The sequence below is a fragment of the Thunnus maccoyii genome, chromosome 20, assembly GCF_910596095.1.
Source record: "Thunnus maccoyii chromosome 20, fThuMac1.1, whole genome shotgun sequence".
In the NCBI taxonomy this organism is placed as follows: domain Eukaryota; kingdom Metazoa; phylum Chordata; class Actinopteri; order Scombriformes; family Scombridae; genus Thunnus; species Thunnus maccoyii.
In genome coordinates this window covers 12,297,645-12,305,969 of record NC_056552.1, presented here as the reverse complement: position 1 = coordinate 12,305,969, position 8,325 = coordinate 12,297,645, and the positions used below count along the sequence as shown (strand labels likewise).

Here is an 8,325-nt window from a genome sequence, read left to right as displayed (position 1 = left end):
AGTGCCAGATTACTCAACTGAAAAAAAATCAATTATTTTGATACTGAATAATCATTTTAGTAATTTTTGAGCAAAAATGCCAAACATTTGCTGGATCCAACTTCTCAAATGTCAGAATTTTATGCATACTTGATAGTAAACTGAATGTCTTTGGGTTTTGGACTGTTGGTTGGACTAAATAAGACACTTTAATACACCACCTTGGACTGTGGGAAATTATAACAAGCATTTCTATTTTATATGTACATTTCCTGTATTTTCTAGCTTTTTCTAGACAAAATGATTTATTGGGAAAATAATCGGCAGATTAATCGATAATTAAAATAATAGTTAGTTGCCGCCCTTTGCAACTTTCATTAGTGGGCTATATAATAGATGCAGTTGCATGAATGAAGTGACACTAAAACTTTTCACTGAAAAACTGAATTTCTTTACAAAAATATACCTCTATTCTTTAAGGTACATGTTCAGTCGCAGGAGGACGTATTCAGGTGCTTTTAAACAAGAATAAATTGACATAAAACAGAGTTTGGTTTTAAGAATTAAAATGTATAAAGTAAATCTTCCCTGACTTTATATACAGTATGCTATTTTGTTCCCATATTCATTATTTTTGTTGGTACTAGCATTTAATGGATCCACATCTGGATTATATGGTAACCTTTAATTTATCAAACCAGGACTAGTTCATTAATCACCAAACACCCGTACTGGTTTAACCTCAGTATCAGTGCAGACAGAGAAAAAAGAAAGCCGCGTGACATCAAGCTCCCTGTAAATTACAGACCATGTGATGGTAAATGTAATTGTATGATTACACCCTGTGTGTAATTCAGTCTTTGTTCTGGCAAGGCCACATCACCTCCACACACCCAGGGACTCTGTGTCTGTCTGTGTGTGTGTGTGTGTGTGTGTGTGTGTGTGTGTGTGTGTGTGTGTGTGTGTGTGTGTGTGTGTGTGTGTGTGTGTGTGTGTGTGTGTGTGTGTGTGTGCGCGTGTGTGTGCGCGTGTGTGTGTGCGTGTGCGTGTGTGTGTGTGTGTTTGTGTGTTATATGAGGGTGTTTACAATTGCCTAAAGGATGTTGTTTTGTGAGAACACTGTTATGCTACCTCCTACCACTTGCTACTGCCATGATGAGGGATGTTGCTTGGTTACATCTGTGTGAGATACATGAGGGAGTCAGAAGCAGATCACAATGTGGACCAGAGGGCAGCGATAACTATTTATTATCAGCCAATCAACCAAGGAGAGCCTGTAGCTCTCTTTCTTTATTGCGCCATATTCGAAACAGTTTTTGTGAAAAGCATAACCTATGTTGTTGCAATTAATTTTTCATCCAGTATTCTGCCATCAAGAGCTATTGGTAATAGAAACAGCTTTCATTAACATATTACTCTCATAATTGTCACTTGTTACGTGTAAAAGTAAGTGGGGAAAAAACGCGTGTGCAGATTATTTAAGTATGTACGTAACAAACATACATACATACATAAAATCTTGCCACACAAAGACATAAAATACTTTTAGATCATTTCAAATATATTTGGATGATAATTTGACAAACAAAATAAAACAAAAGAACTTAAACCTGCAGTGCAGGACTTTTGTTGCCCCCTTCTGGCAGTGAGAGGAAATACACAAACATTGTCGACACGTGCTTACGTCATAGGCTCCATCGCTACTGTTGCGGCTGTAAAATGGTGGATAAATTGTTCTGAGCGTCACACAACCCACGCGAAATGACTCGTTATACTATCAGAATATGATCCATTCAGTCCGATAACATTTGGATAGTCTAGAAGAGCCTCACAGTTAAATTATTTTATCCTCATTCAAATTAGCAGAGAGCTAACTGGAAGTTAGTCGCTCGGCTGGCAGAACTCTCTGGTGCACATGCTCTGCCCTTAAATCATGCACAGTATGCATTCATCCAGCCAGCGCAGGAATGTCGCCACTGACACCAGAATTAAAAGCTCTACTGTCAAATACAGACAGATTTACCTGGTTTAAGTTGGTAATCAGTATTGTGTGAACTCATATGCAAAGGGCTCGATGTAACAGACGTTCATTCATGTGTAAAAGTTCTGCACTGCAGGTTTAAAAAAAAAAAAAAAAAACCTCATAAGTGTTGGGAGGTGTTTGCAAACTTTCAGTACATTCAGCAGATGTGGCTGCAGGCCTTCAACCCAAATGACAGCAAAGCAGAATTTGAGAGATATTTGTGCTTGAAAAACAATGATTCCATGTATTAGTGATATATTATTTATTTTAGGTGGTAAACAAAAACCAAATCTGATGACTAGCAGAAAAAACATCCCTTAAGAAACTTTAAAATGCTTTAATCATCTCAAAATGTACTCACACCCCCAGATATAGAACAGAGGGTCCTTAAAATACTTAAAAATGTATGTTAGAGCAGAGAAGCATTAGCAACAAGGATGGTTTTACTTTTCTTCACTTCTTAAACTTTTCTATGCAGATTTTACCCAAATCCTATTATAAAAAGTTTAAACTTTGAAAGTATAAAATTAAAAATGAAGGGTTTCTGTCCCCCGATGTATTCAAAGCTTTGTAGCAAAAATGACCTCAGAGTCTGTGGCACGAATATAGTTTGCATTTTTCATTTTCTTTATCTCTTCCATATCGTTTTCTTATCTTCAGTCTAGCGAATAAGGGAATACACAGAAGGAAATGTATCAACTACAAGCAGCTAATGAGAATCAACAGATTCTTGATACTTTTATTACTTAATGAGTGCTGCTTATCAGAAAACAATGTTACTACTGTATATTACACTGATAATGACTAAACAGAGAAACTGTATCAAAAACAAACAATGGCAACACATGTGAATGACGGTGATATCACAGGTTCCTGTTTGACTATGAGAGTGTGTAGAAGGTAGTGTTCATCAACAGAACAAGATTTGGTGCTGTTTTCTAAATTACACCTCTTTGTACCTGTTCTACTTGGTGGATAGTTTGCTATCTGATACTCTCTCTGCTCACTAATCTCCAGTTCCCAGGCAGCCAGTGGTTACTGACAGAGTCTGGACAGCAGGGGAGGATAGAGGATTCCTCCAGGGAGCTGGGACACTTACAGCTGGACTGCTGAGGTGTGGAGCTTGCCTCGGGGTAAGCCTCATGTGTGAGTAAACACCATAACAATCCAGCAGAGAGACACGCTTCCCGGGTCGGGGAATTTTCTGGTATGCCAGAACAATGTCTGACACTGTTGTGATGATTGAATTTTATAGGCCGGCCTGACTTGAGTCTTCTGTCTATGAGAAGCTGTGTTTTATGATGTCACATGCTGGGATGATTTATGTGCTCTGAAATGTGTTGGCCTTCATTGTATGTGATGAGGAAATATTCTGTTTTTATCTCAGATTACAGGAAGCTTTATGAATTTATTGTCTCTCTCCACATAGCATTTCAGAGAACTGTTAAGATTTAAGAGACCTATAAACATTAACCTTGTTACTCGCGACTATATTTTATTACTAAGCAAACACGCCTTGAAATTTTTAAACCAGAAGAATTTTAGATCTGAACTTTGCTCGTCAGACTTCTCTGCTCTCCCAGACAATGAAATGTCATGTAAGTCCGCTCTTCTCAACTCTCGAATTTGACTTTGGCAGCAGTCTTTCTCTTTGACTGACAGATGAGCGAGCGATATGACTCCATCAAAAAGTGCAGCCTGACAGTTTGATTTGACAGCCCTCTTCAAACCAAATATACTCCTTGTTCTTGGCACTACATCAAGTTGACAAGAAGAAAAGTGGTAAAAAAAAAATTGATGTAGATAACTACACTTTGATATACATTTCACTACAAAATAAAATAAAAAAAATGTCCAAATACACACAAAGTGTCACCCAGTGTTCAGTTTTCTCATCATGCTTCTATCTTTTATGCTGTTACACAATACTTGTGCCTGTCAGACAAGTGATTGGCAGATTATTTCTTATCCCTTATATTGGTTTACGACTGAAACTAATTTTCCCGTCATCTATTAATGTATTGATTTGTAGTTTTCAATTAACCGTTTATTCTATAAAATGTCAAAATGTAGTGAAAAATTAGACTGATAATCAGACTGAATTGCCTTTTAGTGAACTTAATTGATTCAGCATGACATCATATTCCTGTTAAGACAGTTTTTGTTGGGAGGTTGAGTTGTTTGGGTTTGTTTTTGGCCTATCCAATCAGCAGCGAGTGACGAGTCTGTCCCACCAACTTAATTTTCAGTTGACACTGAAGCTGTGTCAACTGAAAATTAAGTAGGTGCTAAGAGCAGTTATATCAATGTTTTTCACAACAATCGAAGACGTGCAGATTTAAGTTTGGTCACTTGTGTAGGTCGACTAGCAAAAACCTGTATAGCTGCATCCTTTTAATCCACACTCGTCGCCATTTTCTGTCCAATTTTCTGACTCTAGCACATGACGATAACGTCGTCAATCTCGACCCTGCCAACAAACCTTTGATTGGTTGATTGTTTCTCCAATTGGGAAAAACAGACGTCAATAAGCACCACATCAGAGTTATTGGAATCGCTGAAAAGGTCAGACATGAGTAGCGATTTGGGGAACTGAAACCAGAGAAATGAAAATACCAATCACAAATTCCCAGAGACTACTTGTTTTATAACTTGAGCACTTGTTTTATCCAACCAACAGTCTAAAGAGAAATTTACATTTTAGCATTTTTGCTTGTTAAATTACTTGTTGTTGATACAGTAACAGACTTTCACAATTTCACCATCATATTTTCTTATTATTTAGATTTTATTAAATGAAATACAATTCCTCTCTTTGCTGTAGCATACTTAAATGTACGGTAGACATGATGTGAGTGATTTTGTTATAATAATGCATTATGCAGTGCTAGAATCTTAATGTACACACCAAAGAACTCTTAAAACCTAAGACCTACAAATGTGACCCTTTAATAGCCATTAAACAACATCTCTAGTCAATAATTCATCAATGCGAAATATTTTCTGCCATTAGCAGGGGGGCCTACATGAAGTTGTGATCTAGTCACTACATATTCTTGTAGTTCTGCTGTCATCACTCGAGTGTGTAAATCCTCATCATAGTGATATGCCTACATTCTGCTCTCCCATTTAGCTAATATAATGCATAGACCTAAATGATTCATGGCAACCATTTACATAATTCATAATTAAATCACAACCCGCTGGCTTGGAATTTATTAATAGTGAAAATGCATGTGCCGCCATCGTGATATACTAATTAATATCTTTAGTTATCATTGGCACATTGCTCACTCAGCTGGGGTCTGGTTATGGGGCAGGAATAATGCAATGCAACAACAAATTATCTGTGCATTTAAGTGGGAATGTCTCGGAGTGATGGCCACAATATGCATTTGCCTTAAGAACTTAATGGGGGAATCTGTTTTATCAGAGTTGTCACATGTTCTGGCTAATCATTTTGAACACTGTAAAGATTAGGGCTAATGCATTTCCATCCTCTCGCTCCAGTGTAGGGCTGCAGGGCCTCTCTAATCACACTGTACACTTTTCCCACAGTCAATAAAAACATACGCCACACATGCTCTCTGTAAGAGCACTCTTTATCCTGTAGACAAAGGAAAGAAAAGTGAAAACAGCATTGCTAACAAACCCGACAGATTTTCTTGATTTATCACAGAATTGATTTTAATGCTGAAACCATTCGTGAAAAGATTTGTTGATCAACAGAAAATGAAATTTGGCGATTGATTTATTGTTTAAGTCATATTTCAAGGAAATTTGCTAAACATGGTGTAGTGGTTGAAGCACAAACTGTACAATAACCGCAGTGTCCTTCTCAAATGTCTGCTGCTTTCATTGTAAATTGAACAGATTTTTGGCTGCTGGTCAGACAAACTAAGCAATTTGAAGGCCTCACTTTGGCCTCTAGAAAATTGTGATGGATATATTTCATTGTTTTCCAACATTTTATAGATGAAAAGATTAAATTATCAAAGGGTTGGTGGTTTTGCTTTTTCTTATCCAGGTTTTGCGATATGAGATTTAGATTCTGAGACCTCTGCCTGAAATCCAGTATAATGGAGGTGAATGGAATTTTGTTTATGGCGCTCCCAGCATAAGAAGTTTAATTTAAAAACATTAATCAGTAATACCTCTTTCCAGAATCAGTAACCTGGTAACTCTTGATAATCCACAGACGATGCTGTAAAAAGAAAGAAAGAAATAGTCATAAAGAAAACGATTTACAGTGTGTTTTTATGTGTTATCCAGAGTAACTGGGACATTATTTCTGGAAAGAGTTTTTACTGTGGAATTTTTTAGATTTAATTTTTAAATGCTGAGCAGAATAACAAAAAATCTATTCACTTCCCTTGTTTTGAGGACCATAACTATCTGCTTGGGTAGATATCACTTACTTACAGGCAAGTAAGAAAATAAGAAAATAATATAAAATGAATGAAATACTTGACAGATTCACCAAAATAATCATAGTTGTGACTCAAATAGTTGCATTGCAGCCCAAATACAACAGATTGTATTTAAAAAAAAGAACAAGGAGGTTGATGTGACCTCATAATGACATCTCACTGTTTTCAAAAACACATAGGTCAAGCTAATGAATTCATGTCACCAAGCACCTTCTCCTCCTCTCTTTTGAGCTTAATGTGTTCTTAGTTTCGACAGTTAATTCACAACCGAACATCCACTAACTCTCCCCACCAGTGAACAAACAAAGGGGTCCTCTTCACTAATGGTCCCTGAGGCTCCACCACTATCTATTGATCTGCTGTCACCCAATTTCTCCGTGACTTATGCCCTTCTTAATTCCCATTACTGTGCACACTGAAGCCTTATCAGGGAGAACAATAGGCTGGTTGTCACTGAGGGCAAAAATATGAGCGGGCCTGTGACAGTGTGAGCGCAAACTCATGACTTCAACTCCTCGAGCCCTCTCAGTGACCTCTACGCTCGTGTAGGCCAGTTTGAAGCCCAGCGTCAGAATACTAAACTCAATCGGGACCGTTTGCAGATGAATCAGAAAATTGGATCTCTCTCGTTTCATAAAAACGAGCCCCAAAAAACCGAGGCCGGCTCCTTAGCCATAAAACTGTCTCCATGATATGTCTCTAGCAATGATGATTCTCAGTTCCTGTGTGCCCCCTCTCCAGTTCTTCCATCCGCTGCCTGCTATCTCTTCCTTTCAATTATATGTTTCTCTGCTCTTTTAGACAAAGAGTAATAAAGCTATAAATTGTGTATCCGGCAGAAGGTATGGACATTCTGTCTCTGAACTGCTGTTGAAACTGCCATAAACCACCCACAAAGTCAAAGATAAGGATTTACAGTTATTTAACATCATCCTTGTCCCCTAAATCACACTGATAAGAGAATTAAGTGATGGCTATAGGTTCTTTGTCCTCTAGCTATTGATTTTTTTAACAGAGAGGGCCAGTGCATTGTTTTTATTGAACATCCTATTTGCTTTAAGCTTAAGAGTGGAAATACAGCTTTTTGGATTGTTTTTATGGAGCTACAGATTCTGCACACTGAATTAATTTATCTGATATCCATTCACTGTGGAAATGTTTTCAGATGTAGGATCACAAAACATGATAGAATTGTTGTTTTATATAGTCAATTCGATCTCATTACAAATTGTTTTTGGATATACCACAGTTGTTACGCCACAGTTAATATCTCCAATTCCAGCACAAGAACAGAGTATAAGCCAGCACTGGATGTACGGATATTATCCCTTCTTAATAAGAATCATTGTTCCTTTTTGGCTTTTCTAGACAAAACACATGATTTGATTTACAGGAAGACATCCATCTATAATAGTAATTGGTATTAATATCAAATGCAGCAAATAATCCGCTTGTTAAAGCAACCATTGTTTCGCCAACCCCCGGAGTATATGTCCCTCTTAGCGCATAATGTCCCAGTTTGAACAAAGACGTGTTTAGCTTAGCGGAAGTTAGTCACTTGTTTCAGCATGAAAACACTTATGTCAGTGCCTCCGAGACGGCAAAGCTGCAGCCGTTCACATTTAATGATTCAGTTGCTGTTTAGCTTCAAGTTCACGACCCCGCAGCTATGATAAATGTCAAGCGCGACAATGTCCCGCTAACTAGACATGCCACTGCCAACCAATCATCTTGTTATTGACTGGGAAAGCATAAGGCGCTGTAATGTGACTCTAAATGCTACATTACAGTGTATCTATCTCGGTAACCATGTGGGCCGGTTGTTCAGTCTGATTCAGTCTTTTTTATTTTGCTCAGAGCACCACTGTCAGTTTCTTCTCTGGATCATTCCAC

At 37.7% G+C, this 8,325-nt stretch overlaps 1 long non-coding RNA gene across 2 annotated transcripts in view; it reads left to right on the top strand.

Annotated features, from left to right (window-relative positions):
* Positions 1–8,325, top strand: part of LOC121886482 — a 154,585-nt gene that overhangs the window by 10,345 nt on the left and 135,915 nt on the right. The window contains exon 2 of one of the 2 annotated variants that reach the window (XR_006092749.1): positions 3,020–3,135. This is a non-coding gene — a long non-coding RNA (uncharacterized LOC121886482). Of the gene's footprint in view, positions 1–3,019; positions 3,149–8,325 lie in introns of both variants that reach the window. The other variant, XR_006092748.1, reaches the window with a different exon arrangement.